We start from the raw sequence: 26,746 nt of genomic DNA, 5'->3' as shown, positions 1-26,746 counted from the left end.
TTAGCTTCAAATCCACAAAACCAGCCTGAAAATGAAGGAAATCTAAAATGATTGCATTAGAGTCAATGGAGCACAGCTGTGTTGTTGTCGGACCCTGGTCTGAGCCGGCCTGATGCTACGTTATGATTGGCCAGTCTGCATCCAGGGGTGGGACTTAGCAAAGGGTCAATTTGTGCTATATTTGTGCTAAATTTTGGCTTTTATGTCTATTTTGCTATTTTGTGCTTTAGTGGCTGCTTTGGACAGTGGTGGCATGTGGCTGTGAGTCACTCATCAAGATGAGGAAATCGACAACTAAACTACAGTGCACAAGTTAAAGGAGCTGATGGAATCACATTTCACTGGAGTTGTACCTTGTCTTATTCTACATGAATGATTATAAGTAAATAAATGATTGATTGGTTTATTGTAGAAAGATCTGTAGATGAATCTGTAAAACTAAAAGGTAGATGCATGGACGTCTGCTTGCAGTATGCACAGCCATGCACGGATAGATGCAGAAGTTTTAAATTCAAAAGATAAACAAAACACCTTGAGCAGTTATCTTTGTACTTTTATGCAACTAAATCAATTTCTACTGTATTTCACAGTGCACAAACACACACAAACACACACGCAAAATCCGATAACACAGTCTTTCTATAGGAGGAAATACTGAAGCAAAGAGTAAAGCTTCAGAGAGTTTAACAACTTTTTCCTTCTTTCAGATCCACTTCTTCTAACACAACTTAGGAGTGGTGAACACTTTGTATTCTTGAGCACTTTTGACATTTTAAGTACCCCTCAAACATCAAAACAGAAAGGGACGAGAAGAGCAGCTTGGAAATGTGGTTTACCTCGAGTCACCACTTAAAAACAGTTGCACTGACACTAGAAAATGGCAGTTTCTTTACGACCCGATATATGTGTTGTTGTGTATATGTGTTTTTTGTGCTGTATAGTATGTGTTTGCTCGAGTGTATGTGTGTAAAGTAGGGCCCCCTCCCTACGTTTGGCCTGTTAGATGCTGGCAAGCTAACGTATGGCTCTGAGCATTCCCAAGGCTTCAATCTAATTGGTTCTCTACAGGGGACATTGATGCTTTCATGCTTCCCATATTGCCGTCACTTGCTACATCCAAGCATGCCAGTTAATCTTAATCACACACAAACACACACACTACCAGTCAAATGCTTACAGAAGCAAACCTATTTGAATGCATGCATGCCTTATGCATTCAAGGAAAAGTGCTGCTCAGTCCCCAATGAACATTTTTGTTAGGCCGTCAGGTTTCTGTGTCGCACTTTGAGTGAAACTGACACCTAACTGGACTGGTTGACATTCAAATTATGTCTCTATTGTGGCTGTTCAGGTGACCTGCTCTATCTATCCCAACACAGAGACAGCATCCTCTGTGACATTTTGGACAGCAGCTTGGCTACTTACTTCACTGAACTGTCTTTTTTTCACCAAGCTGAAGGATCCCATAGAAAACAACACAAAAAACACCCCATGCAAAAATAAAAAGAAACCACAGTAAACCAAATTGTCTTGACTTGGTTGTCATATTCTTGGTTGTCAGTGGTTACTCAGCCAACTTCTCGTGAATCCCATTAGATGAAGGTGAGATGGAATTCAGTGTTGAACTAGTGTATACTGCATGGTTGGGACACATTACAAAATCCACTGATCCATTTTCAACCGCTTACCTGAAGCCAGGTCGCGGGGGCACCTGGCTGAACAAAGCAATCCAGACATTCCTCTCCCCAGCTCCTCCTGGGGGATCCTGAGATGTTCCCAGACCAGAAGAGATATATAATCCCTCCAGCGTGCTCTGGGTCTGCCCCGCGGCCTCACACCAGTTGGACGTGCCCAGTTGTGTGGTTGGCGGAAGGCAGGTGCAGGGACCCGGGTGTGCTGACCTCTGGTGTCGCACATTAGATGAGAGAATGCAAAAACAGACATTTTTTGAGGTCAGTTTCACCCTGTGTTGCCTCATTTAAAGTCATATTAAAGTTAAAAACTAATTCAGTTCAAATATACAATAATTCTGTAAGCTTGTGTTAGCAGGATTGTAATTGGGAGTTCTTTTATTCATCCCTCATGCAAGCGGCCACACTTAATTTCCACAGAGTGATTATGGTAGTGGCATTACTGTGCATATGTGAATGTACCATGATATGACTAAAGAACATTTGTCAATTTAATTAAGAAACGTATTCTAATTGAAAAAACAGAATAACCACCGTTGGGCAGTGGTTGCCTTTGTAAACCAGTTTACAGCCATGTCTGTCCAGATTCATATGTAGGCAATACAGTTGGCTGCGCCTCAAATATGGATGTTGCTGCAAATTTTCGTGGATGCCAGAATGGTCAGAAAAGTATTTTTGCAAAACATTATGATGTCACAGCCAAGCTGACATTTGACCTTTTGGATATAAAATGTCATCACTTAATCTTTTTATCCTATTTGACATTTGAGTAAAATGTTGTGATAATTATCGCATGAATTCTTAAGTTATGGCCAAAAACATGTCTTGTGAGGTCACAGTGACCTTGACCTTTGACCACCAAAATCTAATCAGTTCATCCTTAAAGGAGAAGTCTGGTATTTTGCACTTTGAGCCCCATTTCTGGGTTGTTTCTGATGAAATAGAGTGGCTAAGACCAAAATGGTGACGACTGCTCATTTTCGGAGAATTTGGCTTTCCCCTGCCTGGCTTAACACTGCTGCCTATGGCCATGTGTGAATCTGTCCTAAAACAACCCTAAACGTTCGTTTTCAAAGCCATGAAACTCACCGAGTGGTCAGTGGTGTTCGTTGATGTTCTGACATAAAAATCGTAGCAAACTGTGGTTTCCATGATGATTTATTTGACATTTTGTGTAATCCAATGGTTTCCTGCTGGTTGGCAACACCCACATAAAATAGCATTATTGCCATCAAGTGGGCTGGAGTGTATAACGCTTCAGGGTCAAACGAACAATCAAGCGGAAGTTTACACGCGGGTGTGAGGCAGCTGAAAAAATAGTTCCACAATCGAGATGAATAGAGAAAACACGGATGGAAACCACAGTTTGTATGTGCGAAAAAAAAAAAGCGGAGGCGCAGCGCACCTGCGCTTCGCCAACTGGGTGTGGCCAGGCGGATTTTGCAAGTTTGGCACACCGTGCGCCTGGCGCAGCTACTCCTCTGTCCCACCTCCATACCTCCTACCTGCGCAAGTTGGAAAGAGGGAGGAGAGAAGGCGTGGAGTGGGTTTTACACACATCACACCAATCAAATGAGCCCCTCTCCTCACCTTTAATTGTGCCGCGCAAAGGCGTAATGAGAGTTTACTTAATTTGCCATGGCAGAAGAGAGCAGCAGCGTCAGACGGCCAAACTTCCCCCAGGAGGAAACTGATGTTTTGGTCCGGGAGGTCCAAGCTCGCAGTGTCCGAATATACGGAACTGTGAGCTGACCTCCACGGGCTGATGATGCAAAGGTAGCCTGGGAGGAGGTCACCACAATTGTAAATCAATGTTGCCCGGATACACTGAGAACTGTTGCCCAGTGCAAAAAATGGTTCAATGATGTTAGAAGAAGGGCCAAACAAAAGCTCTCTGAGCACAGGAGGCAGACGGGGGCAACAGGGGGTGGCCCCTCCAAAAGCGTGCCCCTCAGCCCAGCGGAGGACATTGCGTCCTCCACGCTGTCCTCCATCTCTCTTTCTCTCTCGCAGTCTCACTCTGTTTCTTTTCTTTTGGCTTTTCTAAGATGACAGATGCTGAATATATACTCCCTATCTGATGCTGTGGCTGTTTGTGGTTGGCTGAGAGGGATGTGAACTCATTAGTTTTGTTAATCAAATCAGGTTGGGTTTCCATTACGCGTGCCAAACGTGCCAAACGGTGCCAATCCCCTTTGATCTGACATCAGATGTGACGGGACAGTCGATATAGAGATACATTTATGTGCTGATTGCAGATAGCTGCATTGAATAGTGGTTTTGTAGGTAGCCTATTCATTGCATTGTTAATGTGCCTGAGATTCTGGAAACCTGTCTGTGAGGTTTTGGTGACGTGTGCGCACTGTCCGCCGGTCAGCCAAACTTCGACTTACACTGGCTGCACTCCGTCTGCGCTGACAGTAGACCTGGTTTCAGATGGCGAGCTTTTAGCGCACCTTCGGCGAAGCCTTTTGGCACGAAACTGTCACTGCGCCAAGCTGGATCTGTCGACAGCTCCCCCTGCTGCGCCGCCACACCCATCTCAGCGCACCTCAGTCTGCCAAACTGAGCGCGCCTCGTTCATGAGAATGGGATGGAGGCAAGGTCACAGTGACCTTGACCTTTGACCACTAAAAATCCAATCTATTCATTGTTGAGTCCAAGTGGATATTTGTGCCAAATCTGAATAAATTCCCTAAAGGTGGTCTTGAGATAACACATTCACAAGAATGCAATGGATGCAAGGTGACCTTGAGCTTTGTCCTTTACAATATAACCAGTTCAGCCTCGAGTCCAAGTGAAAGTTTGTTCTACATTTGAAGTCACTCCCTCAGTGCGTTCTTGAGATGTCACATTCCCAAAAATGGAATGGACGTATGGACAATCAGAAAACATAATGCCTCTGGTCACAGCTGTCTCTGGCACGGGGGCATTAAAAGTCAACAATAAAGATTGGAACACTGCTTTAAGTGTAGCCATAGTTCCACCTGAAATTGTCCAGAGAGTCACCTAGACTTTCCTCTTGGCCGATTTACTTTAACTGTCTGCAGCTTTCTAAGGGTTAAAGAGGAGGAGAGGGGCTGATGTGATTGGAGCTCATCCCAACTGTCTGACTAAAGTGCATTTAAAAAATGTCAAGGGTTATAAAAGAAAAAATCATTTGTTGTGCAAAGGTCTGGTTAATTTGCATGTGATACATTTAAATGGTAAAGGTGCTGTACATAAGGACTTATTTGTATGGTGACAGTTGGGGGCACTAATCCAAAATTTTATTCTAGAGCAAACAGACACACACATGCACGTGGGTATACAAAGAAGTTCAGGAGAAGATAAATGTAAATTGATCATCATTTCAAAGGAAAAACTAATTTCCGCTGGAAACCTTGCGGCTCGCCTGCATTATTCCTTGTCAGAGTACATGACATGCAAAGCAAAACACAAGGACACATAATTATGTAAAACATTCAGATAAAAACATGACTGTCATGTGATGAGTGTAACCTGTGTCTTACTTATAATGTAAATTTAGGAGAGAGGGGAATGTTGTGTGGTATTTCACACACCTGGAACAGACTGGCACACAACATGCATATAACAACATTTAACATAGTCATAACTTAATAACTTCTTCAACTGGGGTCCCACTTCTCTGTAGCACCTTGAAAGCAATGTTCTAGGAATTAAGCCCTATGAGAATTAATTGGGCAGCCTGTCAAAACACTGCAGGTTTGACAGGTGGATATACGTAGGCTGAGTTACAGAAGTGAATCGCAGCAGATGGCGAGACATCCATATGGAGACTCAAAGACACTGAGACTGTCAAATTAAAGCCAATGAATCTGTGGAGTTATAAAAGAGAACTTGTGAAAGAATTCTCAAGGATCTCTCAAAATAAGTCATACATTTTTAAAATAACAGCAGCCATTGCACCAGTTACCCCTAAGTTCTCTCTTAAGTTAGGGTGCAAAACTATCTCACATTATGACAACTGACCTCTTTGGTCATGCCTCAGAGAACTAATCATCACTATAGGTAATATGGTTGGATTTTAAACAAGCAACATGATATAAAGTCTGCATTAAGTTCCTATTTGGTGGAGAGTGTAATTAACAGGATGGTGTTAACAACAAAGCGCCGTTCCTGTATCTATATCTGTCTCTGGCTGGTGTACTGCCGCCCCCGTAGGCATGCCTGTGATGGAAGAATAAGGGATCGACCTGTTACCAACCGTCTCCCTTCCAGCACAGATTAAGCTGGGTTGGTATGCCTCTCCTCCACTTGTAAGACAAATGAATTATAGTTGATTTGAATCAGACAAGTGTGACTGAACAAAGGCCAGAGCACATGGAGTGGTGGGCAGGCGATCGATCCCCAGCAGTGCCAACATGCTAATGTGAAAGGTGATTAAGGCCGACAGACTAACAGGGCTGCTGACCTTAAAACCAAGGATGCGTCCTTCGGCATAGAGTCAAGCCACATCTGCTGTCTGTGGAGCCAGAAACTGGGCCATGGGTGCTTAAACCGTTGTCTTTTTCTCAAATGCAGCTTTGTACATTCTCAAGGCTAGTCACCTTAACCTCTGAACCCGTACTGTAGCCCAAAAAACATCTAGACACCAGCACCAAATATACAGCAGATATTAAATACATAATACTTTCAGTGGGTCGCAAGCAAATACTGGAAAAACAGGGGAAGGAAGTTATAATGCAGCCAATAGATGCTTTTAATGTAAGATGTGAATCCTACAGCTCATAAATAGCTTCATTAAAAACAAGGCTAAATAATTTCCCTACCACAGCTTTTAGCAAACATTACTCAAACAGAAGTATATAGTGCATTTGTTGGAGACTCTTTTCACTGGCTGATTAATACATTTGGTGCTCTAGAGGGCATTTACAACAGCAGGACGGTGTATGTGGGATTGACTCATATTAAACTACAGTGCCCATTTTTCATGGTAATGAAAGAACATGTCACCTTGTGTAACAATGTGGCTCATTAATGTGCTTCTAATGGCTTCTGGACAACAACGGAGCTTGATGGCCAGAATAAGCCGTATCAGGCTTCAGTTACAGAGACAACAGTTGTTAATAGGATAAAGTCATTGTTGGTTTTGCTCTATTTATGGGATCTCTTGGGTATAAATATGTAGAATATAATACAGCCAACCTCCTCCTTTAAAGCAGCATAAATATTGCTTAAAATCCTGGATTAACCTGAGTTTTTTGGCTACTTATTCATGTATACTGTGCATTTTCTATTTTACTGAGAATAGTAATACTGCCAGGGTTTACTAAAGGGCAATCTACAGCTGATGGGCTTTCTTAAGAATTGTTTTGAAGTCTATCAGTCGTCCATCTGCTGAAACAGATACACCCCATTTATATCCTCCTGAGACCGAAACTTTTCTTGGTATGTATTCTTAATTTCTCCTAGCTATTCGGCATTAGTAGGACCTGATAAATATAGAAAACTAAACACTGTTTACGATAATAAAGTCCCAATGTCCTCGAAAGAGACAATAATAAAGTCCCAATGTCTTTAAATTACTACTTTTAATTAACAGCATCTTAGCTTGTTACTGTTGCTTTCATTTGGCAAACTTGTATGGCATATCATATTACTAATGTTCTTAACCATAAATCAAGATGTTTCAATCATTAAATTTGATTATGTTTTGTGCCTTGTCCACTTTTGTGTTGGGGTAGGCTGCAGACTGACTTGGCAGAGATGGCCGCCATCTCATTTCAAAATGGATGACACAAAAAAGTGTCCATGAATGAGGCCACAGTTAAGCAGAATGAAGTATACAGTCCAGTAAACCCAAAATGTAATGTCCTCATATGAGGACACAGGGTCTCAGGAGGATACTACTTTTAACAGTCCACACCTACTCTAAGATAAGCGAGCAAAATGCACTTAACTGTGTGACTCTTGTAACCCACTGTAAGTGAAGCAATACCCACAAGGAGCTGCTCAAACAGTTAAGCTACCAGCTGTCTAATGTATGTTGAGAACATATTCTGTATCTACAATGACTGAATTTTACTATAACCATGTAGAGCTACAATGAAAAACCAATAAGAATGCAGTTTTCCTTGATACTCTCAATAGAGCCTTTATAATTTTTCCTTTTTAGATTTCTGATATCATTCAGTCCGGGACAGACAGTTCAGCCACCTGCCTTCCTGTCAGCTCAGCAGGAACTGCGATGCTGACAGGACAGCTGGCTCTATGGACAGTGACATTTGTAACTGAGGCTGGTGTTGCTTGAATGGATGGTAGCTCACATCTTGCCTCTGTGAATTCAGTTTCACTGTAGTTGCTAGTGTTAATAATCTTTTAGTATCCAACCTGTAGAATGTGGCACGCTTACTGATGTCATCATGGGTCCCTCTTTAGGTCAAGGAAAAGCTATTTTTGGATTCCAAACCCATTTATTTGTGGTCAAACTGTTCCCTAAATTAGGTGCCCAAACCACAACAGAACCTGTTCCATGTTGGCGGAAAAGGGCTAAGACTGAAATTACTAAAGTCATGGGTTGTGTTCAACTACGACTCAACTGCAAATAATATGTCTCCACATGAGAGCAACTGACATGTTTGTATTACCTCATTTACAATAAGGATGAATGTCTGTCAGCTGATCTCACTCCAAAGCATCAAAATATGCTGCTTAGGGAGTATTACTAACATCACTATAATGACACCGTGAGCACCACGTAGCGTCTGTGTGAGATGCACCAGGCTTTTCACCAACTCCAGCATCAACCCATCCATGTCATTATCAGACGGTCAAAGCAATGGACGTGGTTCAGAGTGGGAAAGTCCACTCAAGGTGGGCAGGAGTGGAGGTGGATGGGTCCAACAAACATCAGACTTTGACCCAGGAGAGTGGTGTTCAAGACCAACAACCAACAACATCAGTTGCAGCGTTTGTGCAGTTTTGTTGCCTAAACCTAACGTCCGACCCCCTCTTACTGTGGACCCCTTCTATTTCAAGATGCAAAGAAAAAGGCTGTCCTTGGTGTCACTTTAGCAATGCCCAAGTGACAATATGTGAGGAATAAGGATGAGATCACTTTGATACTTTTGATGCACAACATTTTAAGGACTTTTGTAAGTGGGTGAATAACAGATATATAGCTGGGTCACAGTGATGAGGGCAAGGTGTTTATCAGTATACCAGTGGGAGTATCAGACAGACGACTTAAAATGTGGCGTGGACAGTAGATCTCAATTTCCAGGTTACATACCTACCCACCAACTAACACTCATTAATCAGTCTTTGAATATAGCTGTTGAGCTGTATTTCAATTATCGCATTTTTCTATACACAAAGCTGTATGCATTTTAATGTAAAGTACCTTGGGTTGACATCTAATTTGGCAAATTCTCTTCTAATATGTAGTTGGTTTTCAACCTTGCTTGACACATTAACACAACACATGTGGAGTACAGATGGGAAATGAAAGCCCCCCTCATTTATCGTGTTGAGAAAAGCCACTGAGGAGGGGAAATAGATTGATTTGGTCCACACACCATTAGACGTTCTCCCATATAACCTTCACCCCTGGGCTGCATTTGATGAAGAACAATGCAGAAGAGAGAAATGCGTCTTGCATTTTGTCAGTGGCGGGTCTCTTAACATGCAGACCTGTCAGCGGATGGCCTTCTTATCATTTAATAGGAAAGGTTGAACCATTTAATTACTCTCACCCCTCATTTATCCTGGATCCATACAACTGAACAAAGGGAAAATAGTTTTGTGAAAGTGTGGGCAAGAATAACACATGCACAGTCGGTTCATTCAAGCATCAGATATACACATCAAACCTATCCATCTTCAGATGTGATTTAATCTCACATTAAGTCTTAAAATCTTTGTCTTTGAGAAAATGATTTCATGCCACGTCAAATAACTTCACATTTATTGCTCCTTCAAAGGAAACTTTGCTCGTAGCATCCAATAAAATAAGAAACAGAGGCAGTACATAAATGCATTACATATGTGAAAACAAAACAAAACAAAAAAAAAAACAAACAATAAAAGCCAGAAAACAAAAACACGAACAAGCCATAAACCTAGAGGCTATATATCACTAGCCAACAATGATGCAACTTAAAGGAACGATCAAGGACAGAAAAATCATAATTAGACAATATCAAGTTTAGGTATAACTGTATTTGTTTCCATATATGAATTATTTTCATATAAACTAAAACATTAAGTTGTGCCAAAAAGCTTCTCTTTTGCTTTAATGTTCGAGAATCCTATTGATTTGCAACATTTAGCTGTGATTCATTATAAAATGAGAAAGATCTGTTAACATGTATCCTTCACAGTTGGCTAACTGTCCAACTGATCTTTTACTTCACTCATAAATTACATAAGAAATGTTGTAAGATTATTAGCTATTTCCCAGCATGCATTGTATGCAGCCTTAAGTACGCCGAGCTAGAGCTGACGCTGAGTCATGCAGCTGGAAAGCGAAGGTTTGACCAGCTGAAGTGGGCTGCAGAGGCTTTAAAGGCAGGTCAACTACCAGGCAGCTTAAAGAAATGGGAATTTAAAGCCAAGCCCAATGTCAGGCTATTAAAGCCCTCTCTGGGGCAGCCGAACAGGCAAGCCGGTGGCTATGGATTAAAAGAAGAGACACCACTTGGGTGAAATGCCACTAACAACAGCAGGGTTCAAGAGAGTGAAAGCAGAGGGGGGTGCACCTGGGATGCCCGGTGTTCCCAATGAGCCCTTTGGAGATGTTGTGGGCTATCATCAAAACACCAGTGAAGGAGGGCACCCACCTGATGACCCCAGTGAACCTTTTACCCTACAAAACCCCCAGTCCCCACAGCCAGCATGGCTCCAACTGTTACTCACAATTGCAAGTATGTGCAACAACAATTGACCTGTTAAACTCCACCTTGATTAAAGTTCAATAAGTTTTTCTCCTGTCAGTTTCTCCTCTTTTCTCCCCCCTCTTCCCTCATCAAATGAGGGAGTATGGGGAAGTAGAGTGTACGGCCCAGTCTGGTGGGTAGGAGAGTTCAGTCCGCACAGATGTCTCTCCTTGGCTCTGCCTTCCTTATGCACCATCTTACTTTTTTTTATCTACCTATACTCTTTCCTACTTTTATATCAATGACACCAACCTTAACTCTTTGGCTCCAACTTAAACCACCAGACGCCACTATCTCTTAAGTATGTTCATCAAGGTATTGTAACACCTAGTCCTAAACTGAACTGAACTAGGGCTGTCACTTTTTATTCTAATTTCTACTGTTTGTTCCAACATAGTTAATTTTTGGACTGCCAAGACCTGTTTAGATTCAAAAGTTACAGTCTATAAGCGCAACAGACCGTTAACAGTAGTTTGCCTTAAGATCCAGCAGAGGGCGCTCTAAAATATCATTATCAGCTTGACCTATTGCATGCCCTCTTAAACCATTGGTAAAGGGGTGGGGGTGTATTCCTGAAGGAGGTCACAGAGGTAGGTAGGGGCTAGATTGTGGAGAGCTTTGTAGGTGAGGAGAAGGTTTTTGTAGCGGATGCGGTATTGTACAGGGAGCCAGTGAAGTTGGATGAGAACAGGGGTGATGTGGTAAGATGATTTGGTGCAGGTGGTGATCCGGGTGGCCGAGTTCTGAATGATTTGCAGTCTGTTGATGAGTTTGGTGGGGAGGCCGGTGAGGAGGGCGTTGCAGTAGTCGATGCGGGATGTGACACATGAGTGAACCAGGATTTCAGTGCTGGATTGGGACAGTGATGGGCGGAGTCTGGAGATGTTGCGGAGGTGGAAGAATGCAGTCCGGGTGATGTTTTGAATATGAGGTGCAAATGAGAGGGTGCTGTCCAGAATGACGCCGAGGCTCTTGACTTGGAAGGAGAAGGGTACAGGGAATCCGTCAATGATGATGGGTGGAGCTGGGGCGTGTTGTGACTTGGTGAGGGTGGATTTGGAGCCGATGAGCAGGGCCTCGGTTTTATTGCTGTTTAGCTTCAGGAAGTTCCTGCTCATCCAGCTCTTTTTTTGTTTGCTACAAAAATGGAAGACACTGGCCAGCAAAGCCACCCTGAGCAAACAATAATGACACCAAAGCATCTAAGAAGCAGTGTGTATTTTGGGTTCTACACAGTAGATAAAAAGTAATTAAAAAAGACAAGGCTGATTGTCGACTTTGCATAAAGCTGTTGTCTTAGTCTACAACTACAACAAATCAATGGACTCACCTGGAACCAAGTGAGGCAGCGGAGGGGGAGCCATGGCAAGTGTACACCCTCATCTGACTGCCTACTATTTGGCACACTCAGCTCCAACAGGTCTCTTGCCAGAAGCACAGAAAGATGCCATCACCTCTAAGATAGCAAGATTATACACCAAGGATATGCAGTCAATTGGTGTTGTTTTGGGAGAGGGGTTTTGGGATCTCATGATTGAACTGAAGCCATGATATTAAGTTCAAGGTCGCACTACAATCTCAAAACACAGTCCATCTGTATGACATCACATGGGAAAACACAAAGACCATATTAAAGAATAAGACTTGAAAAATGTGAGAAATGATGGTAGGTAGGGTTGTTTTCATTTTGTTTAGCAGTTAAGTTGCCCAGGGAGTGGATCTCTGTGCAGTTGGCTCCAATAGCTAATCCACAGGCCTAATTCCTGTTTTAGTTTGGTTCGATCTAAAAGTTTCATTATGTAAAATTGTAGTTTATTTGGAAAGCTTTAGTTTTAGCCTTAACATCTATGGAATTGATGGTCATGAGATTTTGTACAGACCTTCATGATCCCCAGAGGATAATTACTCATGACCTTGGTGATCCTCTGACTTTACCTGTAGTGACACCAACAGGTCAAAGTTTCACTTATCCTGATAAATATTGCAACATATATGAAAGAGACTGGCACAAAGTTTTGTACACACATTCATCATTCACAGAGGATGAATCTTACTGACTTTAGTAATCCCCTGACTTTTCCTCTAATGCCACCATTACCTTCACATTTTGGTTTTAAGTATAATGTTGCTATCATCAATTATCCTGTCTGCTATGATTTATTCAGTTACCGATTATCTTTTTTTTCTGCACACATTTCTCAGCATGTTGTGTTTTCGTTACTGCGATCAGTATGAAGCAAAAAAAAAAATAATGCCAACAACAATCATCTATGCAGAATGTCAATGAACTGCGGAGGCACTTCTTTTCTCTGCTGATTTGTTGCTCTAGGCCAAAACACTGACACAGTGTTTTCTAAAGCTCCTACAGGTTGCATAATTGCAGACCAGTTGAGTAAACAAGTGATGCAAAATGTGGCAAATTCTCATAAATCTGGTCTCGTGTTCGCTCTCTGCATCCTGAATACGTAAACTTGGACAGAATACCAATGTGGAACGTGCAGTAACCAAAGAGCTTCAGTTAAAGTATTAACATTTCCAGTCACAATAAATTACCTGACAACAAAACCACTGGATCTTGAGACTCAAAAATCAATCTGCAGTTAAGTTATTGTTACATGCAGTAGTTGAGAAGCTGTATCCCAACAAGAGGCATCACTGTGAGCTACAGCCTATGAGCCAATGCCATCAGAGTAAACTGTATATATAGTGTGATCTGAATCAGAGCTCTAGTTAACACAGCTTTGACTGAAGTTGGTCTTGAGAGAAAACATTGTTTGGGCAGGAACTCTTCCTTTGACATGGAAATGCACAAAACTTTTGCCTTAGAGATTTGAAATGCATCTGCCTGGCAGAAGTTCCTGAGAGATGAAGTTTTTGATTAAGGGGAAAAAACATGGAGAAACAGTAAAGCATCAACAAAGTTAATGCCATGAAAAATATTCTGTTTGTTTTCTCTTTCTAATCATGTGTGCTGACACTGAACACTCAGGAGCTGATGGGTGTTTGTGAAATGTGTTTTGCAAATTTGCAAGGTTTTGATTACTTTTTGAATCCATGGGGTACAGGGCTGTGACACAATAAGAGAGAGGTGGGGAAAATTCAAGTTTTGTTGTTCTTCAGATAATCATAATAATAGTATTCAATGTTATCAGTTTTTAGAAGGACACTTGTGACATTCAACCAACTTTCATTAGAACAGTGTGGGTAGTATGTGTAAATGAAGTGGAATAAACTTATCTCCATCTTGCCAGCGCCCAGATCTCCCTGCTCACCACCCAAATCAAATCTGCTGGATGATACATTTCACATCATTTGGCAGAATTTTTGCTGGCTGTAGGTCTGCTGCTCAAACTATAGATTGTACCTCTGCATTAGGACACAAAGAGTATAGGGATGGATTAAGATGAGGTAGAGCCACTCCCCTGTCTTTCTCAAATTCAGACAAAACTCAGATCACCATTACCATTTGCTGATCAAATAAAAACCCAAATTCTGTTAATGCATTGCCTGTTTCTTGCCTAAAAGGTTTATAGAAACATATTTTAGTAGGGGTGGGGTAAAAAAATTGATGCAGCATAGTATCGTGATATTTTGCGTGGCAATATTATATAATATAAAATAAAATAATATGATAAGTATCAATCTTTTATTATATACATCATTAATTTTTTCGAATACACATTAAATACAACTTTTTGTACTAGAAAAAACATCAATTGCTTTTTAAGTCCACTAGATGGTGCTGATGTTTTTTTTCCTGGTGAGGTCAGCAGAGATCTCAGTCAGCAGCATTTGGTAGGAAGATGGAGGCACCAGAGACAGAAATCAGAGACGTGCCATTGATGTCAAGTGTCTGGACTTGTTTTGGATTTTTTTAACACGGGTAGAAAGAAGGACTTGGATATGACACGTGATATGTAAGCAGTGTCATATGAGAATTAAATACGCCGGGAATACAACGAACATGAGGGCTCATCTCACACTCCACCATCCAGAAATAGCGTTCGCTGCTGACAGCCAAGCTAATGCTAAACCTGCTCTGCTGAAAACTAACTAACAACGGACACACTAATCTTGACAAAACTACCACCCAACTCTGAGAGAGCGAAGGAAGTAGCACAGTCCATCACCTACTTCATGTGCAAAGATCTGCATCCATACAGCGTTGTTGAAAACAAAGGCTTTTGTTGCTAAAAACAATGAAACTCCAGTAAGTGACTCTGTCCCAACATTTTTTCACCGACACAGCTTTACCCAAGCTCTACAGAGAGATAAAGCATAAAGTTGAGAAGTCTTTGAGTACAGCAGGAAGGGTGGCATTAACTTGTGACGTTTGGAATTCAAGGTCAGTGGATTCATATTTGACTATAGCCCCTTTTACACTGCCAGATTTTCTGCAAATGTCCGACCGATTAACCGGCCAGCTGCAAGCGTTTATACACATAGAGGCGGAAAGGCGAGGTGATCCAAGGCGCCCAATTTTCCACCTCGTAGGGTAGTCATATTGGTGGAACCCTTTAGTTTAAACAGACTGAGGCGGCCTTCCGCAACGGGAGGGGCTGTTGAAGACTTGTGGGAGGAGCTGTTGATGACGCCACACGTGCAAGCCACTGGCAGTGGATAAACAGGAAACAGCTGATAGCAGGAATTAGCAAGCAGCTATAGTAAGAGGGAAACACAAACCTGACAGACACTGTAAAGATGAGCAACTGGGGAGACAAGGAATAGCGCGCCCTCCTTGCACGCGCAAACAAAGACGCCATTAACCGTCAGATGACGGGGACGGTGAAAAACGGGCCGACTTACGAGAATTGCCATCTGACTACCGCCGCCTGACTAGCCGCGGCTTTCCTCCCACGTCACTGTTTATGTCACACGCTGAGCTACATATTTTGTTACTTGCTCACGCCCCCCATTGCCCTGAAAAAGGCACATTCTGTATAAACAAAAGTAGGTAGGCGGCAATTTTCCACCCTCCCTGATTTTGTTTTTATACTGCCAATGCTGAATAAAGACTGATTGGGCTTTCCTGCAAATTTGCACAATTCCTATCTAAAAAGGGCTTATATGTGTCCCGCTATTCAGTTAGTGTGATACATGCATGTTAAAGGGAAATTTCGGTTTATTTCAACCCGTCTTCTATCGTCCTAAATTTGGTTCAAGTGACTAGTGACATACAGATAATAGTTAGCATGTTAGCCGCTAGCCTAGATACAGCCGTAGCGTCAGACCTGTTAAAACGTAAGTGAACAGGCATCCCTTCAAGTGCAAAGTTAGTCCACTAAACAAGCTTTTTTCTCCACAGAGACCGCCTCATATCGTTAGGATAAATGTCAGAGAACATATAGAAAACGACATGTATACGTGTTGTCTTACCTTACCGGTGTGCTGCCATGTTTGTTTATCCCTCTAGCTCTGCTTTCCAAAGCGCGGCCAAAATATCGCGAGAACAAGCAGCGATCTCATACTGTGCCTGAATAAGCAGCAACAGCGGGAAGGCAGAACCGGACGGTCGCCTGAACGGAGGAGGAGGAGGAGGAGGAGGAGGAGGAGGAGAGAGAGGCGCAACAGGTAACGTTAGAGGACGAGAGAGGAGGAATGGCTGCCACAAGGCTGCGTAGCTCTGGAGATTGGTGGTGTACCTGTGAATGCTGTGCCCCAGTGCCCACAGAGGAGGAATGCCTCTGTTGCAAGGAATGGGACCGGTTGCAGCCTTATTTTCAAGGTCTGGATGTGACCGAGGGCGAGACACCTTCACCTGGAGTAGTATCCAGCTGGGCTTTATCTAGAGCTGGCGAGATATATTTTGGCTGCGCTTTGGAAAGCAGAGCTAGAGGGATAAAAAAAAACAAAACAGAAAATTGTAAACAAACATGGCACCACACTGGTAAGACAACACGTTTACATGTCGTTTTCTCTATGTTCTCTGACATTTATCCTAACGATATGAGGTGGTCTTTGTGGAAAAAAAGCTTGTTTAGTGGACTAACTTTGCGCTTGAAGGGATGCCCATTCACTTACGTTTTAACAGGTCTGACGCTACGGCTGTATCTAGGCTAACGGCTAACATGCTAACTATTATCTGTATGTCACTAGTCACTTGAATCAAATTTAGGACGAGAGGAGACAGGCTGAAATAAACCGAAATTTCCCTTTAAGTGTTTCGCTCACATGCTTGATCTGGCCTTACAGAGGGCGTTAAATCTGCCAACAGTTCAGTTTGTCAGGTGTGTGCCTGTGTGTGTCATTTCTGACAAGTTTTATGACGGTGTTGTTGGAAAAGAAGGTAATAAATTGCAATATATTGTATCGCAATACTCAATGTATCACAGCATCGCAATAATATTGTATCATGACCAAAGTATTGTGATAATACCATATCATGAGTCCTCTGGCTATTCCAACCCCTATATTTTAGTACATTGTTTAGCTGTATGATGAGAGTTTGTGGACAGAAGTGGGTGCCATACTGTCTCCTGTATTGTGTAAACAGGCTGAAAAAGTTCAGATCAAATGGTAAAACTGGACAGTGCTGATCAGATAATATAGTCAGCCACCATACTGCTATGGGACATGAAACTTGCATTATGTCACCCACCAGCGGTAGAGTTTATTGGTCTGGTGCGACGAAGTGCATTCTGGTAGTTGTAGGCTTTCTTCCTCTTGAGCAAAAGCAAATGCTACAGCCCTTTTTCTGTTTTCTCTGGTAATGTAACACCAATTTTACAGGTAGGTCTATTTTCATCTACTTCGTAGACAGCCCAGTTTTATGAACATACAATCTTTCATGCAGTGAAATACTTCTTTATATCTTGGTTTTATACTTGTGCTGTTTGTGATTTTTTTTTTGCACAGTGTGTGTGTGGCATTGTGGAATTTGTATTGATAACACTATCACATGGATCTCAGCAGTATTATTGCAGTTATATCTCGGCAAGAATGGGAACACTGTGTTTTATGCCTGTCAGTGTGGCAGCTGTTTGAAGCTTTGATGTCAACTGTGGGACATGAATAGGCACTCCAGACTTCACAGGTACACGTCTGTTCAGCAAGTGGAACTGCAAAGTGTGAAGGAGTCTAGACAGAGGTTGTGACTGATCAAATAATGAGAACCAACAGAGTCTTCTTCAGAGAGCTCTATCAAGACATTGGCCTCTATTTATGTGCTTTCTGCATCAAGATTACGAATACGACGGCTTTTACTGATGTGAAGTAAAACTGTCAGAATGGATTGTTCATTGACGCCACAAGGAAAGTTAAATTTGATTGTCTCTCTCTAAACATCTGTTATGTGAGATTAAACTGGCACCCTCACGCACTGACATCAGGAAGAAGAGTGACATATCCAGTCAGGAGAAGAACATTAGCATGCTGGTCGCTGCTACGGATCACAGCGTTCTCAGTGGCTGATGAATTGCCTGGTGTCCCAGTCTCTAGTCCTCTCCCTCCCAGAGGGCCAGTTTCTCACAGGCTTAGCCACCTCCCCCAACCACACCACTATTTTGCTTTGAAATGCCTTCGTCAAACTTTAATTTGTATGGAAATAGACATGCTGTGTCCCAAGATAAAGTCTGCATTTTGCAGGAAAGTTCGGAAAGGCAGAGAAATAAACAATTTCCTTAGTAAAGTGACCGTGTAAAGAAGAGACTGTGTGGGCCATTGAGCAAAATTAGAGTGTGGTAACTGAATGTGAACTGAAAAGAAAGGGGTGTGTGAGGGGAGAGATCATGGATATATTTTTTCTGGAGGGCTGTCTAAGCTCTAATGTGTGCCAAGGACATCACCTGCAGATGCAAATTCAGTGCCTTTTTTAATCTCCCGTGCCCTCCTCTCCAAATCCACTTTAATAGGAATTTGGTGGTGAGGACCTAACCCTATGCACAACTTTGTCTGTGCATGGGAATAAGCTAAGCCCTCATTTTTTATCTGTGAATGGGCCTTGATATTACTCTGTATTCAAAAGATTTTAAAAGTCTCTCACTTTTTTTCTCTCACGCACATATGTGCACACAGACCAACATTCCGAGAAGGATATCAACCTAGATCACCTTGACATAGTTTTAGTCCTCAGAAGAAATTCAGAGGGCCACAGATAAACTACTTAAACGTACAAAGAGAGGACTGCACATGTTTTTAAATGTGAAACTTTCCGGAAATCGTTTAAGCCCACTTGGCAAAAAGTATCAGCAAGTATACTGCTCACTCCAGATAACAGAATGATGTATTCATTATATCAGCATGCCCTTGGGTAAGATAATATAGAAATAGAAGTGAATGCCTTTCTTTTCTCGCTCATCCACCGTGAGCTGGGAGCTTCGCAGACAGCTATCCCAAAATACTGGAGGGATACAGGAGAGAACACACACACTCAGGCATGCAAATTCGCACACGCACGTACGTGCATCAACAAATACACACACATTTCAACATCTCCCAGGCTTGGCGTGTGGATAAGCATTCTTGCTTTAATCTCTGGAGTACCTTCCCTCTTTGGGGAGAGCTACCCGGTCTCATGGTGGGCAGCTGAGCCAGAAGACTGGTGTCAGAGCGCTGAGGCAGAACAATGATATGACATGGCAAGCTACCTTGTCACCTGAAACAGGGACACACAGAGAGACAGCTGCCACCAGACACTGGAGCCAGTGTACCAGCAGCCTGCTGAGACAGGGGGTAAGGGCCCTCCTAGACATGCATATATGCATATGATTTCCAACATGCTTGCATATGATCACACATGGCACACAGCATGCTAGGACATGTCTAATCATGTATGTCAAACAGATACAAACCACAGACAGATACAGGCATACAGGGAAGAGAAGGAGACAGAAGATAAGATGGTATGAGCAGCATGAATAGACCGATTAAAGAAAGTCATGGGATTTAAGCACTGAAGCAACCGTAGCAAGAAAAGAAAAACAAATTGTCTAATTGTCTAACTGCACAGTTGTACAGGATGCCATTCATGCACTCTTTGCATGAGACGGGGCTCCCATTGATGTTCAGTGACAATGATGAAAAGAAGTTGTTTATTCAGAAAACATCTGCTTTGAGCGAACTCTGTGTGGCCATATCTCCACACCAACAGAAAGCAGGGTAGTGACATTAGAGGCTGTTGTCACAAATCCAATCATTCAAAGAAGGCACAGCATGCCGCTGAGGCTCACTTCCTTAGTGTTGTAGAAACAACAAGGATGTCTTGAAGTTTTATTACCCACACAAAATGTACCCCCCATAATTGAACCATACTTTGTACCGAAGATAGGAGGGCAAGAGTCACTAACAGAGGTGGATATAGCATTGGTAGGGTTTTATTTGCTAGACTCACTTCGTTACCTTCACAGTCAAGCTCGAAGAGAGGCCAAAACCACAAAGTCTCTTTAATAGATAGTAAAATCCTCTACTTTTTTCACAGGAAACTGAAAAACACAGGTGTTAGTCATCCATTAATCACAATGTTGGTGCCTTGATCCCTGGCTCCTCTTTGCTGATTTTCAACCAGCTCTGTGTCATAACAATGTGGGTAGTATGTGTAAAAGAACTGTGATAAACTTCCCTTCATCAATCTAGCCAGATGGTAAAATAAATCAGGTTAAAAGGGTGACTTCTGACATGACAATGTACCGTATCAGTACATTTTCACATGGATGATAAAGGAAAATGAAACTATAGCCAATTTGTACCACGTACTATTACATGCAACTATTATTCCCCTGTGTTTGCTGTATTAGTGACACCCTAAATTCTCAACCCCCACCAGGCCAGGGTGTTTCAGAATAACACTGGCACAAAACAGACAATGAAACAAGCTGCATTCGAGCTGAAAGCTATCAATTAAAAGGCAATTAGTTCAGTTGAGCTCAGGGGGAATGCCGAATTGCTCAGGTTCCTCCGTTTCATCAAAATCTTGTGATGGCTTATTAGCATCAAACAATTCACTCAAAGTAAGGTTGATTCGAAAGTGTATGGCAGTGAAAAACGAGGGCAAAGCTGGGCGAGACAAATAATGAACAGGGCTGACAGAGAGAGAGCAAAAGCAGACAGAATTTAATAAAGGTCAGCAAGGCACCGAGTTAGAGGCCGGAACATTCCTTACATGCATTTTCATGTGAATTAATCTGAATCTTTTCGGCTTCCTGCTTGAAGGACAAAAGTTTTCCACGACTCCCCTCATGTATTCTCATTATTAGTTGGAACAAGGAGGAATTGAAAACCGCTATTTATTACAGTGAAAAAGAACAGATTTAAATCACTGTTTCAGAACATGGTCCAGCTCAAGTTTGTGCAAACTATATAGAGAACACGTCTCGTTGCAGGAGCAAACCTAAGGAGAACTCATCGGTGCATACACAGTATAGTATATTACCTGAAATGGAATTGACAGATTGACTTCAACCGCCATGTACACTTTATCAGCATGAGGCCAATGATTAGAAAGCTTGTCCCACTGGATCAATATGCTCAGGCTCCATATAATTAGCTTGGCCCTTACCTTTTCTCATTCAGCAGGCCTACAACAGTAATAATGGCCGGTGATGGCATGCTTTAAAACCGTCAAAATGGACGTCGGCTTATATGGTGTCACAATCTCTGTTTAATGATGATATCATACTCTGCTGAACATTGTATTACAGCCAAGACTCATGCTGAGGCTGGTAAATGAACAAGTTGGAATACACTGATGATGTTGACCTTTGTAGGGTGACCTGTCACAGATGAACCTGCAGATATAATTGGCGCTGCATGGCCAAAGTCGATGAGAGTCGACCTGCTGAGGAGGATGCATGTTATAAATACAATACTGCCATTAAAGGCCTGTTATGTGTACCCAAGTTATTCTTAGTAAACAAGATACCTTTCTCTGCAGCCATCAATCCACACAAATTCATATAGACAATAGTTTCATTTTGCTGAAGAAAAAAAACCCTCTTACAGTGTCCAATTTAATATTATTTTGTCAAGCAAAGTCAATTGATGCTATGGTAATGGCTTGGCCCCTTGCTACTTGCCTATTCCTCATGAAGGCGGTGGCTGGCCACAGGCCATGGCTAAGCTTGTAGCTCATTTTCACAGGCCAAGCCAGGGGGAAAATTGTGTGCCAACTAATAAAGACTCAAGGTGCCGCAGCAGAATCAATAAAACTGGACAAATGGCTGCATTTGGATATGCATTAGTCTGTGACAGTGCAACCTCAATCAACTTTTACAAATGAACTGATGGTTTTGCAGACATACAATGCTGTATTGCCTAATACAGGCGCCACAGTTGTACTTTTTTCAAGGGTCATTGCTATTATGTCATATTTGCATGGATGATTTGAATTCCTTACACTGGAAGTTTCATTAAGAGGCTGAGTCACCACACTGTTCCAGTTTCAGCCCTCTTGCTTGTCTGTCTTTTTATTGAGCACAGGTAGGACTGGGGGCGTGAAAGCCAGTCATTAGAAGTTGGAGGAGTTCACAGTGACTTTGAGTGGGAGATGATACGTACATTTACATACTGCACACTACCGGTTTAATTCAGTTTTCAACATGTCATCCTGGTTTTAATGAGATTTTTTTTGTGCCCCTACTTTTGAGAATGTACTTCAGTTTTTTTTGTCAGCTCCATTAACATAATATAAATGTGGTGACATTAATATCATGTCAAGACAAAGAAATTAGCTGCCAAACTGGCATCAAAAAAGGTAGAGAAACTGATATAAATACACACTTTAAAGAAAAATTGTAACACAAAGAATAACACACTAACAAAAATAACTTTTTGTTAGACCACAGAAAGGTAAGATTGAATACCCCTCTATGCTACTACCACCATATCTGAAAATTGAAATTGCTCACTAGGATGTAATGAGATGTAAGTGGGTCAATCAGTTGTCAGTGGCGCTGTGGCTTAGTTGGTTAAAGCGCCTGTCTAGTAAACAGGAGATCAGAACAGGGTTCAAATCCCAGCAGTGCCTCAATCAGTCAACATAACTTTACATCTTAAAGCGGATGTACTTGTGTGCAGCATCTCTCTGCTGTTCTGAGCATTTGTGGTTATGTGGTTGTTTGTCTGTGTCACAGCAATTACACCTCCAACGCACGAGTCAACAGTGGGGTTTCTGTCTATACAGTTAAGTTGATTCAAAACACATCAAACATGGCTTAATAGCAAGAATTTCAAACAGAAGTACACAAATCAGCTTCACTATAACTCGCAACATTCATAGACAAAGCACTTGTCTTTTGCTGGACACATTTTTCCCACAAATACAACATGATAATGTTTTTAGCACAACCCTATGGCATTCTACATTGTATATATTAGCCTAGTGGCTAGCGAATTTTTCCCTACTCATATGAAGTCAGGAACAACAGCGGCATTTAACAAAGGTAACGTTACAAAATTTGGCTCTATTACGACTCACAAGGTTCACTGACAAAACAACTGTCTTATACTAAACAGGTTTTCCAAACACATACAACGTGCTAGCCTTATTAGCATAAACCTTGGCATTTTTACATTGTATAAATTAGCCTAGTGACTGGGAAAAATCACACAGTGGGGGCTTTATTGTCTTCACAATTTATTGTTTCATTTCTGTGAAAGGAAAGTGAATAAAAGCTTTGTTACCACTGAGGGAAATGGTTTCAGCTTAGAAAAAACAGCCAGGGGGTCCGCGTCACCGCGACGTTTAGTTACATTTCTGAGGAGGTGCATGTTAAGCTATGGCGTAGGATACAGCGTCAATTAGATGCAGAAGTATAAATCCTGCTTTATCCTACAGATGACTGGTTGGTCCACAATGTTTTTCCCTACAGTAATTACTTCCTGTGTGGCAGTTATCTTTTTGTCCTATTCATACAAATGTGCACTCAGTCACTCAATGATATCTTGATTTTTCCATCCTAGCATCAGATCCAATCACAATAATTACTCTTGCAGCTTGTACAGACATAATTGAATAATTTAATTTACATGGCATTGATGTCCAAGTGTCGGCTTTATCAAAAACACCAAAGTTCAGTGATTTAATATAGTGTGAAACCACAATGTTGGCTTGCCACAAATGAATGCTCCCATGAAAAAATCTGCAATCATGATTCTAAATAAGTGTATTTATTTTGTTTTTTTACGTTGGAGAAGAAAACTTAAAATACAAAGAATGTGAATCATTCTTTCCCTCTTAGTAAAGTTTCAAAACTTCTCTCTGTGTCTTTTTTTTCCAGGTAAAGTCCCTTAGTCTGAAATTTTAATTAATGCTCATTACTGTCACTTTACTTTGTAGTCTAACTCCAAAGGGACTTATGCTAGACAAATAGTACAATGTGTGAACCTATGAGTTAATATCATGTTTTTTTGTCTCCTAAAAAAAATTATTCATCTACACATCCAGCTCTACAAATAATAATTAAAACACAGGCATGATGGCATGGAGAGGTTATTTTTGGTCAACCTATCAAAACTAATGGAACTGGCCTGACAGTACTTTAATTAATTTTCTTATGTGCTAAAATAACAAGTTAAACTCTCTCTGTTCCAGTCTTTTCTCTGTCCTGAAAGTAACTTGTTTTATCTTCCGCTATTTGGTCAACTCTTACGACCTCCAACATTGATGCAATTATCTGTTCTTCGTGGAAAATGATCTTCTTTGCTTCTGTGCCCAGCAACTTTTAATCAAAAGACAAACAACACTGACATGTTTTTCTTTTGTGTCTACTGTTACAACTTTCTCTCAGAGTTTAGGTTGTGTTCATCCAATTATGCCGCAACACACCGTAGAGCAGCTACAGGATTCCAAGCGTGCATTTCTACATTTGTTTTGAAGAAATGTAACAATCTGCATTTGAGTTAATAATGTCATTTACTCTGGATATTTCACTGTTTTATTTATACGGTGCTCTGAGATCAAAAACGTTAAAGTGAAACAGGTTGCTGTCCCTGGAAAGGTTTCTGTGTTTGCCTGTGGGCGGATATACAGAGTCATGTTTTCTTTTTACGCCCTTGTTTCCTTGAACCTATATTTAAAGGCCAGTGTGTAGGATTTAGTGGCATCTAACAGTGGTGTTGCAAATACTGAAACTTCTCCCATGTGCCAAGCATGTAGGAGAACTATCGTGGCTGACAAGAAAACGCTAATGGAGACTTAACGGCTCATTCTAAGGTAAGGAAAACTCATCAATTCTTATTTTCAGGTGATTAGAAACTAATGAAAACATAGTTATAATTATTATATGCCCTTTCTGCCAATACATGCCTCTAAATCTTTTTAATTTGTAATGATTCATACAACGATATTATACTGTCATTTGAAGGCCAGGTTGGCACCTTGAGCTTTTGCTTACAACAGTTTTCACGGTGTGGCATGGCGCGTTAGCCTGCTGGGGTGCCACTGCCATTGAGGAGTACAGTTGCCATGAGGAAGTGGTACTTGGTCAGCAATGGTGTTTGGGTGGGTGTAGCATGTCAAGTGGCATCCACACGAATGCCAAGACACAAGGTTTCCCATTAGGACAATGCATTGTAACGAGATGATCAATGTTAATCACTTCAACCGCATGTAGTTTTAATGTTTTGGCTGTTTGGTGTATATTTCTTTTGGTTATCTATAGTTTTCCATATTTGTATTGTTTTATTAGTTTTCAGTGACCTGTTAAGTTTGACTGATTAATTTCACTGTTCTTATAAATTACATATGGATGCTATCTATGCCTGTGGTACTACCTTTTGTTTTGAACTTGACCCACATTCAGGGAGGTTTGGCGTACATGTTCCACTGACTTCAAAGCAGGATCCCCATATGGACAAACTCTTCATTTCTTGCCTGCCTAAGGCCTCACCAGGCAGCGAGACAGGTGAAACTGGGACCAGCCACAGCACCAGAAAGACGGCTTGTTATGGTCACACAGCAGAAAGAAAAACTCAGAGCTTTCTACTGATTCTGGGGATGGATGCATTTTAGAGCGATTTCAAATATATCTACTTAGAGTGCAGTACTCCGTGTGATACATCACTTTGGTGAACCATTTGAAGTTTTATTCCAGATCTGATATCTGAGGAGGTGGCATCTCTCTGTTCTGCCTGAGAGGAGTGCCACTCCAGTCCCTTTCCTGAGTGGCAGCTTGCTCCAGTTATGAGTCTTAGATGTGGTGTCTGTGTAGTGGCAGGGGGTGTGCCTCTAAAGCAGGAGGGCAAACTCTGAGTGAGATAAAATCTGAGGGCCACAGTGTGTTATGAAAGTTAGTTTTAATTAGCCGATACACTGTTGGGTTATCCAGTCTAAATGCATTGTAGCCATATCTTAGAAGTTGATGTTTTACTTCATTAAAAAGTACAATATTGCCCTCTGAAAAGTAGTAGAGTAAAAGTATAAAATAATATAAAATTATAAGTATCTTTGACTTCAAGTATCTTATATGAGGAAAAAGGTCAACAACTTTGACTCTGGAGACTGTGGTTTGTGTCTTCAGTCAATGAAAGCTTCTTTTTATCCATGCAGTAGCTTTAGTTACCAAACCTTATCAAACCTTGACCACAGTGGTGGCAGAACAGCAACACTCACATGAGCTGTTCACTGTGGGAAATAAACGCTGCCACCACTGAATGTCTATGTGGTCTATGCCAGTAAGAGGCCTGCACTCACTGAAAAATGACCAGCTTATTACGACCCTTACTTACGTTAAGTGTAAGGTGGCACCCTCTAGTGGCAGGAACGGACGTGATGTGATGTAATATAAAAAGTGACAAAGTCTGTGTGGTGTTGTGTTAATATTGAAAAAGACCATATACAGTAGGGTGGGTGGACATCCTGAGTATTATGTTGACATCTTTTAATAACAACGTAGCCTAGTATGCTAGTATGTGTAGCATTCTACGCTAGTGTATGTAACATGACATATATCATGTTACATTAGTGACAGAAGTAGTTAATGCCAAGTCATGATCCCAAACCTAACCAGTTTTAGAGTGGAAGAGCGACCGTTTCATGACATTAAGGACTTGTTTTAAACTGTGACCGCTAGAACGGTAATATAAATAGCTTTGGGGGCTGTGATATAAGTCGTTTTGGAAGTCAGTGGATATCAAACTATTCTGTCGTTTAGGTATTCAAGAACATTGAGAGTAAATGATTGTAAATTTGAACAAATATTTGATCATTCTCAAACATACATG

General features: G+C 41.5%; 1 protein-coding gene and 1 non-coding gene across 2 annotated transcripts in view; one reads left to right on the top strand and one right to left on the bottom strand.

Annotated features, from left to right (window-relative positions):
* The window catches only part of LOC117267497 (leukocyte cell-derived chemotaxin-2), a 226,760-nt gene that overhangs the window by 48,063 nt on the left and 151,951 nt on the right, over positions 1 to 26,746 (bottom strand). Inside the window, exon 3 of the mRNA XM_078172568.1 lies at positions 1,689 to 1,903. The gene's annotated coding sequence lies outside the window, so the exon portion shown is untranslated. The remainder of the gene's footprint in view (positions 1 to 1,688; positions 1,904 to 26,746) is intronic.
* Positions 22,473 to 22,550, top strand: trnat-agu (transfer RNA threonine (anticodon AGU)). Its single transcript has one exon. It is a non-coding gene; the product is annotated as a tRNA-Thr (tRNA).

The sequence above is a fragment of the Epinephelus lanceolatus genome, chromosome 11 (assembly GCF_041903045.1).
Source record: "Epinephelus lanceolatus isolate andai-2023 chromosome 11, ASM4190304v1, whole genome shotgun sequence".
NCBI lineage: Eukaryota > Metazoa > Chordata > Actinopteri > Perciformes > Serranidae > Epinephelus > Epinephelus lanceolatus.
Note: the sequence above shows the minus strand (reverse complement) of the source record. Positions and strands in the feature narration are given on the sequence as shown.